Source organism: Pleurodeles waltl, chromosome 4_2, assembly GCF_031143425.1.
Source record: "Pleurodeles waltl isolate 20211129_DDA chromosome 4_2, aPleWal1.hap1.20221129, whole genome shotgun sequence".
NCBI classification, from domain to species: Eukaryota; Metazoa; Chordata; class Amphibia; order Caudata; family Salamandridae; genus Pleurodeles; species Pleurodeles waltl.
In genome coordinates this window covers 815,974,685-816,000,113 of record NC_090443.1, presented here as the reverse complement: position 1 = coordinate 816,000,113, position 25,429 = coordinate 815,974,685, and positions in this window count along the sequence as shown.

The window sequence follows — 25,429 nt, the reverse complement described above, 5'->3', positions numbered from 1 at the left end:
CAGGCTGGACAGGTTTCCTATAAATTATTGCTGAATTGTGATACTAGTTATTTTAACCTTGTTGACCGTTTGCTACCAGATTTGATGATCTTCCTCGTGGAACACTTCTTAACGGAAGAACTACTGGACTCCAGAGAAAACGTCTGGATGTACAGTCTAAAGTTACTGCTTCCAGATGGACTGGAATTCACTGAAGATGCAACCTGATTAGTGCATATCACAGGAGATCTCAGGACTTCATTTAGTCCATATTCCAAATTGAATCTTCACTCATGGTGATTTTTGAAAATCCAGCAGTGTCAATTCACTGAAAATACAAAGAATAAAGATTATATATAGTTAGGTGAACATGTCAGTTAAAGTAAAATTTTAAACTGAAAAGCACTGAAGTTCACCAGCTATGGTTTACTGAGCTAACTATAACTTGTGCCGCCACCATGTACTACCTATAACCTCACATATTACATTACTCATGACATGTTAAATGAAAACATGCATATGCACAGCAACACTCTCTGTACCATGTTTTGAGCATGTCTTTCAGCCTCATGCAGCTCAATCAAAATCTTCCCCATGCATCACACCTATAACAGATCAAATAGAGTCTGCTGAAGATGGGAGCACAGTGTAGCCTCAATAGGGGCGGTTTGGAGTGCTAATAATATGATGTACAATTAAATATAGGCATTGCAGTACCCCTTACTATAAATATTACTTGAACAGCTTGCTTCCAATTAGCTCATTACTGGTTTTTTTTTAAATAAAGCTTTATTATGTATTAGGTTCCCCCTGTTATGATTACAGAATGTTGATTGTCATAAGATTGTTTGACATTCAGCATGAGAACATGGCGGCCGACTTGGAGTGGGCCGCAGAAGCGCCCTATGATGTGATGATATGCTGAGGGAGTGAGCAAACTTAGGCAAGCGGGCTGAGAGCATAGAGAGGCAGCAGAGAGGGGAGAACAGGTCACTGGCATTTGTTTACCCCCCTCAAAATCTTACTGAGGCACATAGGGGAGTGACAGCAACGGCATCAATTCTTTCAGGGTGTTTGTCAGGTGGTCATGGTAAAAGCGGCATGGAGCAAGTGGGAGTCGGGGGCGCTGGATGAGGGCTGTTGCTAGGGCTCTAAAGAGGAAGGAATGCAGCAGCAAGGATCTCCTTAAATGGGATAGAAGGAAGAGATAGCACCAGCATCTGAGGCCTCAGGAGGAGTGCAGATGAGGAAGCATGGAGCGTAGGGAAGACAGCGGTGGCTGAAACGGGAGAACCAGCAGCAGTAATAGCAGGTGAGAAGGAGAAAGCAACAAATTCAGTGGTAAGGAGATGTGGGGACAGAAGACTTGCAGGAGTTGATTGAAAGTAAAAATGAGGAAGAAATAGCGGCTGTGAACAGGCATAGTAGGCATTTGGGGTATGCGTTGAGAAGCACTGATAAAGGCGTAACTAAGGGCATAAATAAGGTTAGCCCTCAGGAGACTGATCTAGGTTCTACAGAGTGGCAATGTGAGGTGACAGCAAGCTTTCAGGAGAAAGTGGCAGTGTCAGGTGGCCCTGTTGTACGCGTGTACCCCAGTATTGGTGCTAAAGAGGGGAGAGAGAGGCAGTTCAGAGAGCTGAATAAGAAAGTCAGGATTACCCCCTTCCTGAGGACATACTTTTTTGCCCAAGATGTTGGTTTTAAGCGAGTTAGTCAGAAGTAGAAGAAAGGAGCCCCTTGGGGGGTCACAGGAGCTGCAAGGGGCTTCAGAGGCCAGTATGGACCCCGGGGATCTTTTGGCAATGATGAGTGTCAACAGATATCATGTTTTGGGGCGGCAGGCCCGGCTGAAGGTAATGTGGTCACTCAGCATAACTCAGGAAGGGCATAAACAGAAGTGCTACTGAGTAAAGTACTTCCCGAACATCACATTGAGTCATTTAGGCCATCTCCTAGGGTGACAGATGTAGCAATTTTAGTGGACCAAGGATAGAACTGGACTCTAAAATGGAAGACGAGGGGCAAAAACTAGACTGAGGAAGAGAAACAATAGCAGATATGTTACAATCCTTGTCAATGGAAATTAGCAGTACATTTGAAATCTCTGAGATCAATCAAAAGGAGATTAGAGGAATGTGAAAAGATGTGGGAAAAGAACTGGATGAACTCGCAAATAGGACAGCCATTTTGGAGGGAGAAATTGGAGACTTAAAATCAGTAGTGGAAGCAAGCAAGGAGGAAATTCAACATTTGGAGGCACATGAGGAGGGGTGTCAAGCAAAGCTGGAGATCCGGGAAAATAATCAGAGGAGAAATAATCTGAGAATCCTGAATACTCCAAAGGGGCTGGAGGATGAGGATCTGAAGGCATGTGTTGTGCGGCTGATCAAGGTGGGGGTCCAAATAGAGGAATCAGAGGAGGTCATTGCAAAACACATCCAGAGAGTTCATCTGGACTCTTTCAGAATGACCCCTAAAAGAAACAAAACTAGGAAGATTTTAGTAAACATCCATACTTATACCATTAAGGAACACATCCTGGTGGCTGCATTGAAGCAAAGAACATTAAATGTTGATGTGGTGTCTTTTGAGATTAGATCAGATGTTTCTAGTATCACCCTTAACAGACATTGGGTGCTGGGGAAGAGAATGGAACCAGTAAGGAAGCTGGCAGCCACAGTCCAGCTGAAGGTCCTTGCTATTTTAAAAGAACAATAAAATTTATAAGTTTAGAAACTGCAAGGAGGTAAATGACCTAATTAAGGAACAGGAGAGTACTAATCACAACACAACAGGTGAAGTTCTCTAAGAGTAGACCTCTCTGCTTCTCTCTTGGCCTCTTCCTCACTGTAACTAGGACTCAGTTAGGCTGTTGTAGGATTTGGTAGTTCTGCTATTGCTTAGTCTACCCATGATTCTGGTTGTACTTGCTCTATTACTTTTCTGGTCATGGAATTGGTGTGTAGTGGGGTAGGCACTTAGTGGGGGGCTTCCAAGGGCATTAAGCGATAAGGAAGATTGGGAGGTGTTAGACCTGACAGCCTTCGGGTGGTCACCCTCAACTTTTTGCCTCCCTCCCTCCACTTTGTGTCACTGCTTTTGCTGGTTTTAGGACTCTGCGCACTTTACCACTACTAACCAGTGCTAAAGTGCATATGCTCTGGCCCTTAAAACACGGTGACATTGTCTCATACCCAATTGGCGTATGCCACTAGTGGGCCTGCAGCACTGATTGTGGCACCCACATAAGAAGCCCCTTAACCATGTCTCAGGCCTGCCATTGCAAGGCCTGTGTGCAGTTTCACTGCCAATTCGACTTGGCATTTAAAAGTACTTGCCAGGCCTTAAACTCCCCTTTTTCTACATATAAATCACCCCTAAGGTAGGCCCTAGGTAACTCATTGGGCAGGATGCTATGTAGATAAAAGACAGGACAAATACATGTGTAGTTTATATGTCCTGGTAGTGTAAAACACCTAAATTAGTTTTTCACTTCTGTGAAGACTAATCCTTTCGTAGGCTAACATTAGAGCTACCCTCATATACTGTTTGAGTGGTTGATTCTGATCTGAAAGGAGTAACAGGGTCATATTTAGTATGGCCAGAATGGTAATACAAAACCCTGCTGACTGGTGAAGTTGTATTTAATATTACTTTTTTAGAAATGCCACTTTTAGAAAGTGAGCATTTCTCTGCACTTAAATCCTTCTGTGCCTTACAATCCACATCTGGCTGGGTTAGTTAACAGCTCACTTCTGCATTTCACTCAGACAAACCCAGACACAGGATGCTCAGTCACACCTGCACACATCTGCATACTGAATGGGTCTTCTTGGGCTGGGAGGGTGGAGGGCCTGACACTTACATGTCAAAGGGCAGTGGCCTGCCCTCACACCATGGGCTGCCAAACCCCTTACTAGGACCCTGGCAGACAGGATGGAACTGAAAGGGACCTTGTGCACTTCCAAGCCACTCTTTGATGTCTCCCCCACTTCAAAGGCACATTTGGGTATTTAAACCGGTTCTCTGACCCTACCAACTCAGACACTTCTTGACAAGATACCTACTGGGAAAGGAACTCTGAACCAGAACCTGCAACCTGCTAAGAGAAGCTGCCTGGCTGCCCAAAGGACTGACCTGACTGCTCTGCTGTAAAGGACTGCTGCCTTGCTATTGCCCTGCTGCCTTGTTGCCCTCTCGCTCTGCTGAGAAGTGCTCTCTAAGGGCTTGGATTGGGCTTGCCTCCTGTTTCCTGAAGTCTCAGGGCCAAAGAGACTTTATCTATGCAAAGAACTCCTTGTGCGGCAAAAATAGACGTGCAGCCTGTGAGAATCGACGCTCAGCCTGCATCGCCGAACCGGAACAATGCAGCCTGGCTCCCCGAGTGGAGATCGATGCAGCGGCAGTGTTGCAAGTGGAACTTCAATGCATGGCCCACTGGATTGACGCATCACCGAGCTGGAACAATGAAGCCTGACTTCCTGCGAGAAGAATTGACGCAGCACCTGCCATGCAGCAGAAATTTCCCCGCATCGCCCACCGGATCGACTCAGCTCCTGTGACTTCATCCTGCACACACAGGATTTCTCCGCATCGTACCCGGGGCGTCCAAATACCCCGCAACCCGAAGAGGATTCAAGCCTGCGTGCCAGAAATTGATGCAAAGCCCTTGCTGCGTGGAAAAGCATTGACGGATCACCTGTGTACGCCCGGAGAAAACAATGCACACCTCCCCGTTTTCCATGCATCTCCTCCTCTGCTGTCCCGTGCGGATAATTTAGATACAAACAAGGTACTTTGTGCCTGCAAGAGACACATTGTTTTTTAAGAACTAAAGACTCTATCTATCATTAAAAAAATGATATTTCAACTTGTATTTATCAAATCTTGATAGTTTTGACCTTAATCTACTCAGATAAATACTCTATATTTTTCTAAACCTGTGTGGTTTATTTTTGTGGTGTTTGCACTGTGTTATTGCATGATTTATTGCACAAATACTTTACACATTGCCTTCTAAGTTAAGCCTGACTGTTCAATGCCAAGCTACCAGAGGGTGGGCACAGGATAATTTGGATTGTGTGTGACTTACCCTGACTACCCTGTCCATTTCTAACAGGAGGGTTCTCCAAGAGTGTTGTGATGGAGAGGGTGGGGGTAGAAATAAGGACTCTTGGTGGGGAGCATGTGGAAAAAAGAATTAAAAAAATGTCATCAAGAACCTATGAAACTTCTAGAATGTCAAGAATGTTGTTTTTAGAATTCTTATTAGGATGGCAGGAGGGCACGGGGTATAGGACGGGAAGATAGGACATGACCAGTTCTTTAAAAATACTGTCCTGAAATATCAGTGGGCTGTGGGTAAAGAAAAGATGGGAAAAACTGTTGCAGTACCTAAGGGACTCCCCAGCTCATATTATTGTCCTACAGGAAATGCATTTGACTAAATCAGTGTAGTGATCTGTTTAGGCCATTAAAGTGGGTACAACAAAGGGTATGTACAAATCAAAATGTGGGAACAAAAGGCATTGCCATTTTACTTAAGAGATTTCCAAAACTTTTGATTGGGAAGAGTGTTGTAGATAAGTCAGGGAGGTGGGTGATTTAAAAATTGATTGTGCACGACCATACATACACCCTTGCGGTTCATTATGAACCGAATGTTGACAACACTAGCCCACTGAAGGATGTGCTACAACATTTGCTGCACTTCCCCAAAGGTTTGTTTTTCTAATGTGGGACTTTAATATAGTTTTGAACTATGACTTGAACAGATTGATAGGCTATAAGTCGATAGCTAATGATAAAATTCTGTCCCAGATAAAAATGATGATGAAGAAGTTGGGGTTATGCAATTTGTAGAGAGAGAGGATAGGACTACTGTGGGTTACACTTTTAATAATAAAAAATACATACCTCAGTTTAGGATTGATTACTTCCTGTTTGATTAGGAGCTAAAGGAGCAAGTCCAGGAAATCTGTCATGTAGGGCCCAACTGTTAGACTACTCTTCTATATGTCTGGATATTCATTTAGACAGCAAGACCAAGCAGCACAGGTGGACACTAGATTACATGTTGTTATTGGATGAGAGTGCGATAAAAGATCTCTGGTCAGATACATAGGAGTTTTTCTGTATCAACTCAAGCTCTGCATCTCTGGGTACGGTGTGGGATTCCTTTAAATCCTTTCTAAAAGGTGATTTATCAGGCTGGCTTCTTTTAAAAGAAAGGCTTACAGTAAGGAGATATATGAGCTGGAGGCAAAAGTGCAGGAGATGGAGGAGAAACGGACCCGGTGTGGGTTAGGCCCCAGGAAGATAGAGATAGAGAAGATGCTTCTACAAACAGCAAAGGACAGGTTTGGTGGCAGTGGTGGAAGGAAGAGTCAGAAAGAGATGTGAGGCTAGCAGATTAGTCCATTTTAAGTATGGGGAAATTGCGGGAAGCTTTTGGCCTAGAAGATAAAATCGTACTTGGCTAGAAACTCAGTAAGTGAATTAGGCTATAGGAGAACTGGGGGCATTTTAAAGACCACTAAAGCTATCAAATACACTTTTTGGCTGTTTTTTAAGGACTTACACTGAAGACTTGGAGGTCATGGAAGAGATGGTGAAGAGCTGAGTTAAGGATGAAGATTTAGATACACTAAGATGGTTATTACATGTCTGGCGGTCACTAAAGCCATGTGGGGGTCCGAGGGCCACATCACAACCCTGGCGGTCGGGCCGCCAGAGAACCGCCGGCTCTGCTAGGATCAGCGCTCCCAGCGGTCTGGAGGTAGGTGTCAGTCCTAAACTTCCAGGGCAGCACTGCAAGCAGCGCGGACCTGGGGATTACGACCCTCTTCTCCACCAGCGGTTCCATGGTGGTGCCAAAGCGATGAAAATGCTGGTGGAGAATGGGTGCAGGGAGCCCAAGGGGGGGGCCTTGCCTGCCCCTGCACTTGGCATGGAGAGTGCAGGGCCCCTCCTGGCCAGCACCCAGCACCCAGTTGCAGACAGTGAACATTGCGAGTGTGCTGTTGCACCCTGCGGGCTACTACATTGCCGCTGGCTTGATTACAAGCCGGTGACAAGGCTGTAGCCTGTTTCCCGCTAGGCTGGCGGGCAGCCTAGTGGGAAACTCTTAATGGGGTCAGCGGGGAGGTAACCTGTGTGGCAGTAACCTCCCCATTGGAAGTTTGTCAAATGGTAAAAAAACATCCTCTGAACTTGTAATGACCCCCTAAGTGATGAACAGAATATATCGCTTAGTGGTGATATCAAACGATTTGAAGTATAGCAGACAATTAAAACTAGTAAAGGCAGGTAAAGCCGCAGGTCCAGATGGTCTGCCTTTGGAAATATATAAGGCCATGGGGGACAGTATAACACTGATTATGACCAAACATTTTGGAGAGATTTTAGAGTCAGGTTAATGAAGGGGGCGGCCTGACATTTCCCGACTTGCAGTGTTTTGCGTGGTCTTACTCTACTTCATAGACCAATGAATGAAGAGGGATGGCTTAATGAGTACACCTAACAGCGGCTGTGGCTGTTTGATACCTGGCTGAAAGGCTATGGTGCAGCAGAGAATCAATGCCAATCCAGGAAGGAGTCTTCCCGAGAGAGATCAGAGATAAGGGTGGTTTCAGGAAGAGATCTCTAGAGGAATACCTGGATGTGAACGAGGACAAATAAAGATTGTTTGACATTAATATCAAGGCCCACGTAATGGCTTTCAGCCAGCCCTCTTCATTCATTGGTCCATTGGATCATGTAGCTATGTCAAGTCCACCATAACCTACAGAATGGCACAATGTGCTTGAGCCATTGTACTCACTCTGTCTCAGTGGTGGTATTTTGCCCAGTTACTGTTTTCTACCTTGTAGAGAAAAGGCTGCCACTGAGAGAAAAGAAGTCAGAGTCCATCCATGGTCACCACCAGCATTTTGAAAGAAGGAGATGGTGAAAACAAGCAGGGGAATGTATTTTTCCCATTGACTTACATTGAGGCAGAGGCGATTTTAGGTGGGAGACAGCTAAACAGTGCTATTTTTGCCTTAAACAATTATGAGTCCTGCCTGAACTGGATCTGTTGGCATGAATGCACCACACCGCATTGCTCACCAATGCTTCAGGAAGCTAGGAGCTCTTGTTTGATGTGCAGAGGTTGGGACTAAAAGATCTGTTCAGTGCTTGCACACAGAAGTTAATAGAAATTAAAAAAAGGATGTCAGGTGTGCTCTGAACAGCCATATTTGAAATGTGTATCTTCTTGGCACTCTGAATGCTTAAGCCCTCAGTGGAGTGCTGAATAAATATCACCAATTCAAAAATACACGAAAATAGAATATCACTCTTAAAAGTTTTGAAAATGATACCACATATGTATAGACAAACAAATTATACCACATTCATTCTGAATTGAAAAAAATATTTGTATATCCATTTCAAAGATGTGTAAATAAAAGTAAATGTTAAGTAAATTATCCTGGTGTGACTGTGGGATTTGACTGCTTGAGCTAAAACTGGATTCATGATATTCAAGCCCTGCAATCTATGCATCCTTGACTCTCAGTCCTCTTTTACTTTCCATGCTGCTTGGTGGGTGGGGTTATACGGAACCCACTGCCTTCCCGATCTCTGGATTAATCTGGAAGTCAGGGTACAAATGTAGTGCAGGGAGAAGCTCATAAGCAACCATTAAGTACATGGAGCAGTCTGCAATGCCTTCTCCTACACCCCAATCGAAACAGGTACTCCGATACCTGTTTCTCATATTACTTCTCTCATACATGCCAACATTTTAGAGCAAGCAAGTTGGAGATTTTATAAAAGAATCAAGAGAATATATTTCCCCCAATGACTTATATTGAAGCACAGGCAATCTGGCTGAATAGCATCTATTGGTATGTATGGTGGCAGATAATCATCATTTAATTTTTGTGATCTTAAAAGTGGCTGCCAGCGGCAAACAAAACTGCTGAGGTGAATATGTAACCCACTGACAGGCACTGGCAAAAAAAAAAAAAAAACAGTGTCCTTAGGATCAGGCCCAAAGCTCTCAATCGTGGTCTGTTTTCAACAGTGTTCATAACAGGCCACAATTGAGAGCGCTGGAGTTGAGGCTAAAGGCACTGCAAGTTTCTCACAGTGCCTGTCACTGAGGTAACTTAAATTACAAAACAGGAATAAAGGTTCACCTACCAATCGCGGGACTCAGCGTCTCCTCCAGCACAGGCCACAAGCTCCAAAAGCCTTGTCCAAGTCCTCTACCAGTCTGAAGTGCCTTGGTCCAATGCTCCTTCAGTCCCTGGAGGCACGAGTCTCTCTTCACCCAGCTGTCTAAGACAGCTCGTGTTGGAGTGTTTAAAGTGTGCATGTAAGGCTGGCTGTGCAAATGCACTGTTCCCACTGTTCCTCCCTGATGCTGGCCCCACCTTCAAAATAAAATAAGTAATAAATGTGTTTTATTACCATTTTATTTTTCATGATTCCCTACACTTTAAGCGGCAGACAACGTTTCTTTGACCCGGTTGGGGCATCGCTGCTGGATTTTAATAACATAGAGCAAACAAAAACAGGGTTCTGAACTCTGTTTTTACTTTTGCTTTGCAAAAATGCCTAAAATAAAATGTTGAAGCCTGTCACATGCTCTAATCTCCCCCTCCAAGAATTAAGCAGAAAACGTCAACCTCTGATGTCAGAGATAATTTTCAGTGGGGGGATAGAAGCGTGCATGACAGGGATCAACATTTTATTTTTGGTAGTTTTACAAAACTCCTAATCGGGTTTCTGCATGCAGGAAATGGAAGGCGGGAGATTAGCCTTGAAATCAGTAGTCTCCCGTCTGAATCAGGAGGGTTGGCATGCATGTTCTCTTGCTCCTCTTAATTGTCCTAATTTTGCTGCTTTCCTGATGAATGAGCTTTCTCATCAAATGAAGTGCACGTTCTCTGCGGAAAGGTTTGGATGAAAGTGTCTGATGTTTAATATGCTGGATTCAGACCACCTCTGTTTCCCATTGTTTTACTCACAATCATATTCTCTTGCTAATATGTGGTTCGAATCTTGCCGTCTCCTTCTGCTCCCGAGATGTTTTTATATTTACTTTCTGTTCTTCTGTTTTTAGGGTCGAGCCTGCGAGTGCATGTGCTTGAGCATGTGTCTTGTATGAGAGAAGCTGTTGTGTTCAGTAAAGGGCTTGGAAACCGCCCGTTGCTCACCATTTGGTGGTTTGCGTGGCAGTCTTCTTTACAGTCTCGTAATTCATCAAGCCATGCCTGTCATCACTTCCATTACTGTGTGTGGAGCAGGGATCAAGCACTAATTGATGCAACTTAATTAGTGTTTGTTCGCTGCTCCCAACGTGATTGAGGTACTATTTGTTGTTTTTAACTTGGAGTGCCCCACAAGCAGAAGGCTTGTGAGTGGCAAAAACATGCCCTGCAGAACAAACAAAATTGCAAAGTTTTATTTTTTATAGCTAACTTTATTTTATTTTGCCAAGTCGTCTTTTCTCAGTTTCTTTTCATGTTTCCTTTTGGTTTTGCTCGTGGGCGCTGTTGTCAAAAGATGACAATTAACTTGTTCAAAATATGCATGATCCATTACATTGCAAATGCTTATTTTTTCCTGTCACCTCTCCTGCTGCACACCGTGTTGCTCTCTATTGCCGGAGTGCTTCTTCCCTCTCTCCTACGTTCGCTGTTGTGTTTCTCACTGTTGCTAACCACTACCTGTGCTCTAATTTTTGCTTTCCCCAGGCCCCATGTTGGTTTTGCTACTGCCCTCCTCTCTTTACTTTTGTTTCCCTTCCAGCCCTCTACACCTATTGCTTTTGCGTCCCCTCTCCAGTTCGCCCCAACCACCGCTTTGCTACTTACCCCTAACCTCCCTGTGTTGCTTTGATGCCTCCAACCATCTCAGTGATGTTTCAACCGTCCCCCCCACAGTCTTCTGTATTGCCTGTCTTCCCTGTCCACCTGCTTTATGGAACAAGAAAACTTGTGCATGTTTTTTCTTTTTTTTCAGTTACCAATCCAACTCGGATCATAACTGAAAAAAAGCACCTGTACCATTTTGTAGGCATGCGTGGTACGTGTGCCTACATAAACAATTTTTAACTTTAGCCAGGCTGCAAAACATTGCAGACTAATTAGACACAATTCAGAGTTTATCAAAAGTACACTTTCAAGCCATCATAATGTTAGATAAAATTATTCTCTTTAATAGAAGGAAAGAAACTTTGGAAAAAGTTCAATTTGAAAGATTTTCCAATTAAATCTCCTGGATGAGATGAGAATTGCCCTATGACAGAGCCGTCAGACAACCATCAATTACAATAAGTGTTGGTCTGGCGGTGAAAGTTCACGTGCCTTGCTAAATTGCCATTATTTCTCCAATTATCGCAATGCCACATTCTTGAATGTTTTTCAAGTTTCATGTTTGAATGGCAAATACAAATAGTTTTTTTTGGAAGCACAAAACGAGGTGTATGAAGACTATAAAACTCTTAGCAATATGGAGATATTTATGCTGTAGTAACCAATGCTGAAAGTCTTTCGCACATTATTTGCATGAGACATCGGAAAATCACAGCTTAATTACTGATGTAACACCACAGAAGTGACACATAAGTCATGGTATGCTGGGTGTCGTGTTCCAGTGCTGTGCTTGAAATAGGGACCTACATATATATCAAGAGCATAATATTAACTGCTAAACAATCATCACAGCAGATACCCATGTTTACGTTTAAATTACTTCAGAAATCAAAATTATGGTCTGTTCTAAAAATCTTCTTCAGAAAGAACGTGGGCCTCCATACAGCAGACCCTCAAACTGGGGACCTGTTCAGCGTTTCACTTTTCAGAACAACGAGGCAAAACAGTACAATGTTAACTCAGGGTGGTGCTGTTGGCTAAAAAGTCTGGACTCAGCAAAACACATAACAATACTCAATAAATATTTGTACAGAAATGCCTTAGTCTTTAAAAAAAATGTAATATGCTTTCAGACACACAAGCAACTAAATCATATGTACAAAATAACAGCTATTCGTGGGTTCTCGATAGAATTTCAAATTGGAACACTCCTAAATCGGTTTCTCAGAATGACTAATGTCAAAATCACATACCCTGAAGCAATGGTTCCCAACCTGTGGTTCGGGGACCACTGGGGGTCCGTGAAGCCTCCTCAGGGGGTCTGCGAAGCTTCCTCAGGGGGTCCGCCACTGCTTAGAAATTTAAATAATATTAATAAATTAGTTCCCAGCTTTCAGTAATGACTCAGTGAGGGGGTCCCCAGATTCCAATAATGATTCAGCGGGAGTCCCGGGGGTTCCAGTAATGATTAAGTGGGGGTCCACAGAAGTCAAAAGATTGGGAACGACTGCCCTAAAGAAATGGCACAGAGTGCTATCAACCCCCTAAATCTAGTCTGCTTCTGTTACCGACAAGGTATCAGGTGACAATTTGCGCAATAGGAAGCCTTAAAGATTAAAAACAGCAATGCATCTCTGTATGTTTAGTTATAAAACATATATTGATTTTCACTAGTAAAAAATGCATGCCTACTAGACTTGTCATAATGTATATATTACAAGCATATTGACTTTAACGCAAGCTTTTTACCATGAAACAGAAAGGCAATACCTTGTAAAATAAACATTTCCTTGACTACGCCTCAGTTTCTCCAGGACCTACAAAACAGGGCCCAGAGACTTGTTGTCTATTGTTCTCCACCTCCTCAGGGGCACCTGCTTTTCCACCCGGGAGTCTTGGATTGAGGCTAAATTTCTCCCTGCTTTTGGAGCTCAGTAGAGGTGTGCAACTGTTCTCAAAATAACCCCCCACGACTTTTAATGCCTTGTGGATGCCTTTGTCCCAGGCTGCAGTGGTCACACCATAGCTATTCCTTTTTCCTTTTTTTTCTTTGATGTGGCCCTGACCATTAACTGTTTTAATTGCCAGTGCAGCCTTGAAGCACCCATGCATTTTTCTGCAGGGACCATTCGATTCTGCAGCTTTCATGGCTCCACTTTCTGGTGTGCAGTGGGGAATAATGCTGCTTTCACTCTTCCACCTACCTACTTTTCTGCCTTTTGGGTGTGGGAAGCAGGAGAGAATGTCAGTTGCTCCTAATGTCCCTACTGAGTTCTTATGGGTAGGGTTTCCTGTGGACGAGTTTCCCTATCTCTAAGGGGAAAACTCCAGATTGCAGAAGCAAGCGGTCAGGTTTCCCAGTAGGGAACTGGGCCAAAACAGGCAATTTTGGTTGAAATGCACAATAACACTTACGATTTCTGTTGTTGGTGGCTTATATAAATGGCAATTGGAACCTAGGCTATATCTGGTCTCACTGAACGAAAGGTTTCAAATGTTTTGCTTCAGGTTGTGGGATTCAGCGACCAGGGCCACTCCCAAGGGGCCTCCTGACCCCAAGGGTGTTGGTAAGAATGACCTCTTGGCAGTCTTTGGCACTACTGTTGTCTTCTGGTTAGAAGCAGCTAAGCTGTCGGGGGCCACGACTTTCCCTTCTACAGCCCATGTGATCTCCTGATTTAGGGAACTTTCCCCCGGTACACCCCAAGATCCTTTATGGCTGACTAGTTTCCTTGCCTGCATTACAGCCACCTCAGCTTGCTAGCTGTGTTGAGATAACCATTTGCACTAGCCTTCTTCTTGCACAAAGCACTTTCCCTCTGGGGCCACACTAATTACTTGCATGTCTACACTGATAAGCTCAATAGCAAGGCAAGCATTCCAACTACCACCCTAAATAATCTCGGCAAACGCTTTCCTTTTCCAGGAGCAGACTAGCCTGTGGCCTCAGGTTGAATAATGTTGACTTATTTATACGATGGTTAAGCTGCTCCTCGCATACATGCACAAAGAAGGTTTTTAATCTTTTTAGCCACAGATCTGGACACCGATCACCTTCCTTCCCTTACCGACAAGGGCATTTTTATCATTTTAATGTATTTTCTTTTTATTACATTCAATATATATTCAATATATTGTAATGATTTTAATTGATCAAATAATAAAGCTTACTGCTACTTGTGAAAAGAGTTGTCACTTGCAGGGTGATGGTCCCCAACAACAAGCGTCTGTAGTGTCTGTGTCCACCACTAAGGTACATACAGCAGAACAAGTACAACAGAAGAAGAGGGGACCACCTCATTCAGGATCCTATGCATGTCCACCCTCTTGTGACCCCATGAAGAGGTCCGGGTGCTTCCGTGACCAATCTTGTATAGCCCATCAGTTCCAGAGTACAATCCAGGAGTCCATAGATGTATAAAAGCAGTTAATCAGTTAGGCTGTTCTTTCCTATGTTCTTTGTAGGTCATTCTCAGCTTTCCGACCCTGTGGAGGGACTTAAAAAGGGAGGAGACATTTTCTGTGATAAGTACCCAAAATAGTGCTACCCCATCATCTGTCCACTGTTTCATTGCCTTGACCCAGCCCACTGCAAATTAGAATTGCAAATTGCAACTCAAATCAAAACTAAGGCACATTTCCCTCTGAGCCAATGTCTATTCACCCTCGCCAGCCTGTACCAAAATACTTCAAGGAATCACTGGTGTGAAGCAGAGACTGAGGTTGGGGTCTTTGTACTGTCAAGCCTTGGGAGCATCCCACCTCTGAATACGTTTTAGGTTTGCACTAACCTGGAAATCTGAATCCAACAAGAATGATCATCATCCCCATGCTTCTTTAAACCCATTGATAACCATACAAAATTTACTATTCCGGTCAGCAGTAAACCTTGTGAAAGAGAATGGGACAAATAGAAACAAAACACTGAATATCTTTACTTTGTCTTTTCTTACAGCTTGTCTTAACCTGCACTGCAGATGTGTTCCTATCGAAAACAAGAAATAGCTCTTTTAACATTTTATTGTTTTAAATCCACGTAACCAAACCTCATATGACATATTATATATCGTGTGACTATCCCTGCATTTCTGACTCTCTGTAGTTGGTTGAACCTCTGTGATCCGGAGCTGAAATATAAATACAACGTTTATAACAGATGAAATGAGAAACATACATTATTACACACATACCTATATTGATAACTTCCTTCAGTGATCTGTATATGAGGTCTGTGATCTGAATGATTCTCAATGTGTCAAGTTCATCAAGTGTAATATATAAATCCACATTAGTATTGTACTTTTCCTTCTGACAACTAGCAATAGTTTCCCCACCACTGTCAATACCAGAAAAACATATTAGTCAAAAGAAACAAAAAAGAGTTTTACATCAACAAGCTTCCTCCCATTCTTGCTTTAAAAGAATAGGTGCAAAGTTAGAGTTCCCAATCCTCGTAAGAGTTACTCCCGTTAATAGCATGAAAGTAAGGGGCATATTTATACTCCGTTTGCGCCGGAATTGCGTCATTTTTTTTTACGCAATTCCGACGCAAAACTAACTCCATATTTATACTTTGGCGTTAGACGCGTCTAGCGCCAAAGTCCATGGAGTTTGCGTCATTTTTTAGCGTGGACACCTACTTTGAGTTAATGATATGCAAGGTAGGCGTTCCCGTCTAAAAAATTGACTCCGAGGCATGTGCGCCGTATTTACACTCCCGGGCAAAATTCACGCCCGGGAGTGGGCGGGTAAAAAAAAATGACGTACGGCCGCTTTTGCGCCATTTTTTAGCGCCTGGAAAAGGCAGGCGTTAAGGGACCTGTGGGCTCTGAAGGAGCCCAGAGGTACCCTCCCATGCCCCCAGGGACACCCCCTGTCACCCTTGCCCACCCCAGGAGGACACCCAAGGCTGGAGGGAGTCATTTCAATGGGGGTTGGGAGTCGAAAAAAATGGCGCAAATCGGGTTGAGGCGAAAAATTTGCCTCAGCCTGACTTGCCCCATTTTTTGGCGCCCAAGCTCCATATCCCCCTACGCCGGCGCTGCCTGGTGTACGTCGTTTTTTTCCACGCACACCAGGCAGCGCCGGCGGCTAACGCCGGCTAACGTCATTGAATAAATACGGCACCCGCATGGCGCTTCAAAATGGCGTTAGCCGGCGCTAATTTTTTTGACGCAAAACTGCGTTAGTATAAATATGGCCCCAAATATTTAAACTTTTATGCCCGTATTTATACTTTTTTAGCACCGCATTTGTGCCATTTTTTTACGCAAATGCAGCGCAAACTTTCAAAATACAATTGTATTTTGTAAGTTTGCGCCGATTTTGCGTCAAAAAACGATGCAAAGGAGGCACTACGACAGTATAAATATGGCCCTTAGTATTATCCCAGAATATTTCTCTTTAGGCACTATTTAAAAACTCCAGATAATAACACATTGATTTCCGATCTCTGGCGACAGCTGTTCAGCTTTAGCAACATGTAGCGTGACTGCCCAACAAGGAGACCTTTTCAAACAAAAGGAACTTATAGTCCATGAATATAAGATTACTGGTACCATTGCAATTCTTGTGGGAAATCTGGGTCATGAAGTCTGTCTTGGTTCCACTTGTACATTTCATGTAGTGTAAGCATTGCAGATGTGAAGTCTCACACCAAGTGCTGCACACTATGCGCATCACTGGCCTCTTCTATAGAAGACTCAAGCAGATAAGAAGCTTGGAGGAGTGCGCCTCCATGCCTACCTAGTACATAGAAGCAAAAGCAGACTGCGGAACATGATAACTATCTAGCAAGTGTAAGTTGGCTATAGAGATTCCAGCCCCACCCTTCCGCAAGCAGTAGATTTTTAAAACCACATAGAATGGGCATATTATCTTCGTGGACATCAGATTTGCTGCTGTTGCAGCAAAGTAATAAGCTCACACAGTCAGGTAGATCAAAGGATGAAGCTCATTAAGGGCTGGCTCAGCGACATCTCATAAATGATAAAGTAAGGTATGGAATCCAGATATGTCAAAAACACAGCCACGGCCCGTCCTTTAGGGCGGAAGGGCCATCCCCCCCCCCACCTTTTGCCCCTCATGAAGAGTGCCTGTCAGGCTGAGCAAAGGTCAGCCTGACAGACACTCTTCATGTTCAGATCAGGCAGCCAAATGTGAGACATGCGTGATTTGCGCAGACTCCTGGCTGCCTGAGCTGAACTATGCTGGACTGAGGAGTTCACAGCTCCTATGGGCATGACCTCCTCAGCTCAGCAAAGGTGCCTCGAGGCCCTTCCTCTTCGTGACGAGGGGAAGCGTCACCCATTGACTTTGACGTGTCAATCAGTGACACCTCGTCACATAGTGGGGAGGGGTCAGCAGTCTCACTGACCTCATCCCACTCTGTGATGAAGTTGGGACTGCTGCCTTCCCTCATTGGCTGCTCAACTAATGAGGGAAGGCAGCAGTCCCAACCTTCCTGGGAATTCCTAGGCTGAAGGTAAGTGTGTGGTTGAAGGTAAGTGTGTGTGTGTTTTTTAAATGATTGTTTGGTGCATGCGTGTATGTTTGAATGTTGATGAGTGTTGGTAATGGATGTGCGTGCGTGTGTGAGTGTGCTGCCCTACCTACCTCCTAAAATTACCGGTCGCAACTTCAAAAACAAACTTATACTTGGTTTCTGGGGCCGATACTTTACATTCAAGCCAGTGACCCTTGCATCATGTTTATTCTAGTGCTACAGTTTAATTACAATTTCACACCTAAAGTATACAGTGCAAATTTTACATGATGCAGATGAAACTACATGACGCACTTTATCAGGAACACTAATGCTGTTTCTTCTAATTATCATTTAAAACATGACAATTCAGTATGCTCATCTGCAGCAATGTTAGAGATTGTTATTGTTTTGCTGCTTTCATGATGAATGAGCTTTTTCATTAAATGGAGTGTGTGTATGGAGGAAAGTGGCTGATGATTAATATGCTGAATCCAGATCTCCCCTGTCTCTCATTGTTTTACTTGCAAATCGCTAATAAGTCAGGCTTATTCAGACAGCAACATTCCATACTTAGCCAGCTCATGCATACTTGAAGGTGCACCCATGTTCATGCGCAGCCTTCTCAGAGTCACTTACAAAAGATGACGTTACTCTAAAAGGTGGGCACTAGAGCTCACAGCTATAAACTGTTTTACTAATGAGTGGGTGTGACTCTATCAACAGTGGGGGAGGTCGGTCTCACACTATAGAATAGTTCCAAAAACCAGAGGTTCAAATTGAAAACATTGGCTTTTCCCAAGCAGAACCGACTTCCTTACAGTCAGGATATATCTGTAGGTTGGTACTTCAGGGTTCTTTATTGAAACATACAACTTTGTCTTTGCTGTGATGTCATATTGATGTGGAATGGTGTAAAATGTTCTTTCACTCCTTTCACATGCCTCCATTATGTGGCGAGAGAGCCAAGGTAAGTTGTGAAAGAGCAAATTCTCGCCCAGTGCCTTGTTCAGGACTACAGAGATCTGAGGTAAGGAATGAAAATGTGCATTTTTATTCACCAGCTACACAGCTTTCTATTTCGTCCCTGTGATCTTGTAACAGGACTCAGCAGCTGCTGAATATGGTGTCTTTTCACTGCTCTCCCAGAGAGGGCAGGAACATTACAAACATGGGGGAAGAGCAAGAAAAAACAGGATATGGAAAAGGAGGGAGCCAGGATGATAAATGCACTTTAAATGCAATGATTATGAAAGAAGTGAAGATGGGGAACAGAATATCGGTTTATTTTATAAACATGTTTGATGATTAAGAGGGTGAAAAGTCCAGAGTATGGTGTGCAAGTGCAGAATACAATGTGTAGCATAAATAAATGAGTAGAAAAGCTTGGAGATTGAGGTGTCAGTGCACAAAATAGTTTTATGTGCATTTCAAGGGACGTGTGGTATGGGGTGCTGGAGAGGTTAGTGAGGGATCCGATTTTATTAAGGAGGCCATAGTTTGTCTGAGTCACCCAAGAATCCTATGTCCATGAATAATGTAGTTGTCTGATCAACCAGGGTGGTGGAACTGATGGCAGGGTCATATACTCCCTAAAACGGTATGTGTAGTTATTAGCAATGATATTTTTCCACTTTTACGATTCTGTGATGATACCGGAAACATTTTAAGCATCACTTATATTGAATATGGTGTCTCTTGGAGCCTGTGGATGGAAAACAACAATTTGCAAATATCCATCCACTTACAATTTTATATGGTTTCAAGACAGCAATTACTAAATAAACAGCTTATTTTTGTCTATCCCAGAAGAAAAATATTTACACCCGTAATATCAGGTTTTATTTACTAAATAACACAGACTATGGAACTTCTTTTATAACATTTTTTGCAATGCTAAAGAAATTAACAGACTACCACCTACAAATATCCAATTCAATAAATAGTAATTCCTCTTTTATAAAGTTTAGAGGCAGTTTAATTCCTATATACAGGGCTGTGCATCCAATGTCTCCATACAATGGAAAAATAGATTGAGTCCAAGTTCTGAAAAGTCCTAATTTACTAGATCTGAAAACTATACAAAATGTGCCAATTCAAGGAAGATCTTACATTGCTCTTGGAAGTAACAGAATCATACCCTCGTTATATAATACTGGATTGTACTTGTACATCTTAACATCTTAAATAGTTGGATTTATTGAGTCTACATTATATTGCTAAAACTTCTTTCACAATAGTTGCAATTTGTTTCATTCCTCTGGAGAATTTGGGTCTTTAGAATAATATTCTTTATTTACTTGATTCATTCATTGAGTGAGTGGCACGGTTTACTCTGCAACTGCTCTGGATTAGATCTCCTTAATTTTTACATTCTTTATAGTCGTACCATTGCATCCGAGGCAAGGGCCAATGTTGACAGTCTAGACGTCTTTTCTGATGCCCTGTGGATTAATTCACCTTCTCCCACTCATAAGTCACTGCACCTGAGTCAGAAACATATCTTGCTTGCTGCATGATGTCAACCGTCCTTGAATTATGGTGTGATTCCAGGCTTTCATTCTGAAGAGGAGGCTGTGAAGGTACCATTAACTTTTTCTCCAGTGCAGATGAGCCCTGCAAATCTAGGGCAAACGAATCATGTATTGTTTTTTTCATTTAAAACAATACAAAGTTATTCTAGCGGGATGTCTAATTGGACACACCAGAAGCTACATCCATTGATCAGGACGCCACCTGCTGTTGACATGATGAAAGCAAAGAGAACAATGCCATCTATTGTAGACTGCACCCTTATTAGTTCAATCGTGTAAATGGGAACTTTGTACATCATAATTTGACTTTAATAGTTCTGATACTAACCTCTCACAGAGGGCTACAAACCATCTCATTAAATAGACATGACATAAGATAATAGTTTAAAGTACAAACCTGTTAATACAGCTCCATAAATCGATTGAAATATTTCAGTGTGATACCAATCTGTGATACAAGGAGCACAAAAATTTCAGTTCTTGCTCCTTAAAATCTTGTTTCTCAAATAATATCCATGTCTAACCTGAAGTGCTGGGCAAGCACACAGCACATGTTGATGTTCTTGAATCTATTCACAACATAAACTGCGTGTGCATTCTTAGGACTGAAGTCCTTGTCTTCCAATATCCAACCATAAGGGTAACCCCTGACCTAATATGTTAAAAAAATCTAAGCACAGAATAAATACTGAGCATGCACATGTATGATTGGGGTTGTCTAAACAATGCACATTCTTTTTTATATTGAGTATTGATATTACCCTGGCACCAATTTCCGTATGTTGTGTGGCTGAAATTTGGAACGGCTTTCCTAGTAACAACTTTTGCAGGAATGATGGCAAGGAAAAATGTCTTCTAATTTTATATTAAGTTGAAGAAATGCTTAATCAACATTTCGCTTAAAACAAGCTTTTCAAATAAACCGCTAAGCAATTCTCACTTAGCCAGTTCATATAAAGAAACTAAACAGGGTACATTCTTGAAAACCATCTGATAATTGTATCTAATTTGTTCAAATAGGCTAGCACAGTCAAGGACTTATGCACTGTAGTCAAGGATTTAGGACGTTTACCTTCAGAATGGTCTAACTAGGAACATTTGGAAAATAGTATACATTCAATTCCACAAAGCAGAGTAGGTGGAACCTTTGCTTGCAAACTTTAAGCAACTGTGTTGTCATTTTCCTAAAGTCATAGGCCCTTTGTAGGCCTACTCCATGCAAACTCAGTTTTCTACATAGTTAATTAATATGAGAGATTGTGGACTCATTTAAAAAAAAAAAAAAATCCCAAATATACTTAACTTTTTACTTGCTCCAATGGGATTTACCCCACACCTTCCAAGTGAACTTCATCTTCTTCTGATGTTTATTAAAAAAACAATCACTTTATTATTAACATGGTTCTTTTCAAATAATCAGAATTGGCATACACTGTCAACTTTTGTAGGCTGCACTGTAAACTTTAAGCCAATTCGGATTTTATCTAAGATGATTACATTAGCTTCATACAGCAAGGTGAAAACTAGGACATGACCCTGTTTTTAGAGGAAATACTCTAAAATGATTGAATACTTTGGAGAAATTAGAAATGCCATCAACATAAGATTGGCACCAAAATGCAGCCCTGTTTGATGCCATTTCTCAATGCAGTCATTTTACTTAATCCTGTATCTACACCTCTTAATAGCTGGCAACAGGTATCTATGTGCAGGGCTTTTAGTACCCAAAGAAAGACATTCGGGACCCCTTCTACCTCAATTTCCACTGTAAGTCAACTGAAAACGATATCAAACACAAGACACCACACTCACAGCAGAATTACAGAAGAAAAAGGAAAAGAAGATACGTAAGGTTCCAAGATGATTTATTGACATTTGAGATGTTAATTCAGTGCAAGAACAGGATGGTGGTAAGCAAAACTCGGTGTCGTAAGAAGGAATGACAATCTTAGCTGCCCCAACCACCTAAAGGACTTGAAGGAAACAAAACAAAAAAGATACAGGGGATGCAAAAGTTACAAAGTGGTCAACTGAAGTAGATAATTTGCTATTGGTTGGCAAAGTGTACACAGTGAATGATGTTTACATTTCCTGGTTTTTACTGGCCTGGAATTGCAGTGTATTCTAATTCTTCCCATATTGCCCCCAAAGCGAGATTCTGTATTTCCCTGAGACTGCATTCTCCTTCGCCTCTCCAGCAGTCAGTTGCACGCCTGCCATAAAATCCAAAGCTGGTGCATAGTGAGCTTCTATTTTGGAGTCTAGGAAATGAAGTTATTTCCACTTGATACCACTGGTGACCCCAGAGGATTCGCATTTCTAGAATTTCTAGCAATAGCTTCCTCCAAAAAGGCCTACTTACATCTCCTCAAAGAAGGACCTTGTTTATCAGGAAAATGATGGTGAATTTATGGTTGTAAGTGAGATGCACGATTGCATCACTCAGGTTCCCAGGATATGCCTGGAGCATCATACCCTTTCCAGGATATCAGATATTGGCATTGCCCCCTGGGAATCTACAAAGTATTTAACCGCTTTCTCAAGTGACCTATTAACTACTATGGTGGAGGTGGCACTTTATTTGTGATAGTTGCTTTTTTATTCTAGCAATGTCAACTACCACATGTGCTGTTATGCTGATCTTCTTAGGCATTCTGATGAACTCCTAGCTAGAGCTGTATTTTTAAAATGACCTGCAAATTTGAGAAGGAACTTAGACAGGGAGCCAGAAACAAACAGATGATGTGATGATAACCAAACAATATCATTCAGTTTGTACTGAGTACCGGCCTACTTATGGTGAGCTGCAAATTTTTCAGTCTACTTTTTTTCTCTCAATGTTTTCATGACCATTTGTTGGCTATCTTTTATGTTTTTCAGAAAATACTGTATCTTAGGTTCTGGGGACGGAAAGAAATCATCTAGTGGCCTGATACAAGAGCGATATCCATTTAAGTCGAAAAAAAGGAGAAATAACTAAGACACTATAAAAGGATCTATTTCGCCAGAGGAAGCCATTGTCACGATGGTTCTAGATGGCCCATTAAGAAACAATGGAGGCATTTGCCTAGAGCCTAGTAACTCACTTAGTCCGTTTGAGGGTGGTAAATGGTGCTATGGAAGGGCATTAGACGCAGCTGAGTTAGTTCTTTTTCACAGAATTTAGAGAGAAACTGGTGAAAAAAATTGTGATAATCTCAGGAAGTCCTTAGGCAAAAACAAACTCCTTTAGAAAGACCTGAGCTAACTCAAAAGCAGTAGGTACATTGCTAGGTGAAATGCAATAAGCAGTCTCCATCAAGTAGTTCACTAGAATCTGAATCCTGATATACTGTTGAGAAATAGGAAGATCAACAATAAAATCTATTGATATAGGGAGTGTGAAGGTATTATTCTGCAAAAGAGTTACATCACTTATAACCTTGCAACATGAAATCATACCTTTATTTACACACTGTTGGAACATATTGCAGCAGTGTCATTTTGATAATTATAAGTATACACCCTGCCAACTGGCTTCGAACTAATACAAAGACAGGTTGATCCAATTAGAATGATGTAGAGGAAGGCACATACCTAGATGGAGCTGCAAATGTAGACTATTGCAGTAACAAGAAAAGCAAAACAGAATTGAGAAAGGAAAGAGAGTAATCAGAAACTAACTGTCACCTGCTAGGGTGTTGTGATGCTATTAATTGTGTTTGACCAATGACTTTGTGTTTCACCACTGCGCATATTAGTTGCTCAATGTTCACCAGTATCACATTATTCAGGTTAGCTGCCTATTGGCTTTAACATGACATTAGACATTACATTTGGTATTTGGGTTTAGCTGCCTATTGGCTTTAACATGGCATTAGACATTACATTTGGTATTTAGGTTAGCTGCCTATTGGCTTTAACGTGGAGTTAGACATTGCAGTTGAGACATTGCAGATGAGTTGTGTTTTTTCAAGCTGTGTTTTTCCACATGATAGAGCAAGCTGTGTTTTTCACACCAAACCCTAGCTGATAAGAGCGCGTAGATTTTGTGTTTACCTCTCAATCCAGTATGAGAACGAGGGAAGTTTGTAGAATTGGCCACTCTCCAGGTTTATTCGGTTCTCACACTGAGTTTGCTTTTAACGATGGCTCTGGGCAACAGCGAGGGAGAAATATCTTGACTTCAGACAGGAACGGACGTCAGTTGCCTGTCCCCGTTTGGGTAGAAAATCTCTTTCTCGCAGTTGAACCGGAGTCATCAACTTGCAGGTCCCAGAAAGATGAAGCAGAGGGATAGGCCCTGCGGTGATGCAATTTTGACTTTTATGCTTTGCTTTGAAGTTATGTTATAATATAATCACATGTATTTGCTGTGTACCTTGCAACTGAGAAGTACTTTGATATATTTTGCTTTCATTGCTGCGACTACTTTTAAACATGTGCTTCCAACCTACTAATTTCGTCTTTCAGGAACCTCGTGGTGAAGTAATAATAACAATAAATGTCTTCTTTAAACTAAGAAGTGCATTCCAGAGAGGTTTTGTAAGCTCGGTCATAAGATAAGAGAAGGAAAGCTGAACAGGTGTTTAGTACTGTACAGAATATATTCCCAGTAACAGGAGCTGGAGCTGTGGGGTCTCAGCCTGGGTAGTTAAGACGCCCCACGGGGAGGGGTTTAGAAGACCGGGCCCAGGGTGGATAGAACTGGGATTAATATTTGTCCAAGAGGGATCCTAGTCTGCATTCGCTATCCCTTTCACCCTTCAGAGGGGAGACAATTCTACCCATGCAATCCAACGTAGGGCAGTCACACAATTTTATGCCCCATGCTTATGCATTTTCCAAGGGTCTCAGGTCATGCAAAGCCTTCTCCAGATGGTGGACTCCTCACAGTCCACCCACTTCAAAACACTAGCACTCCACTGCTGAAAGAACGGGAACCAGGGGTCTTTCCAAGTGATCACAAATTAGGCGAAGGGCAAGTATTAATGCCTGGTCAATACATTTAGATGTTATTGCTTTCACTTTGGGCCAAGGGAAAAGGCCCAACAAACAAAAGGTTGGTGTTTTAAGGATGTGAAGGCCCACCGCCATCGCAATATATCTAACAATTGTTTCCCATTATTGGAAGATGACAGGGCACTCCCAAACCCTGTGCTGAAAGTTTGCATTTTCAACTTTATATCTTGGGCACTCTGCCTGTGCACTTGGAAACATCAGATTAATTCTCTTAGGTGTAAGGTACACTGTATGTAAGAAACAGTATTGGATGAGCTTGAACCTAGCATTCCTTGATGTGGAAGGGGTGAGTCCCAATGTAGTGATCCAATACTTATGTAAAAATGGTATCTGCATAGAAGTCATCCACCTGTTTAAGAAAGCTCCCAAGTTCTCCTTGGCTTTTTGAAGAAGTGCTTTATATAGCAAGGTAATGGCTTTGATTGTACCAGATGTAGTGCATAAAACCTGTGGGGCGTCCTGCGTCGGTGGCTCGTTTGTCCCCATACATCAACACGCCTGGACCGGAACCCTTATAGCCCCTAGGTCAGGTGTTAGAAATAGGGTTTCTAGTTCAAAGA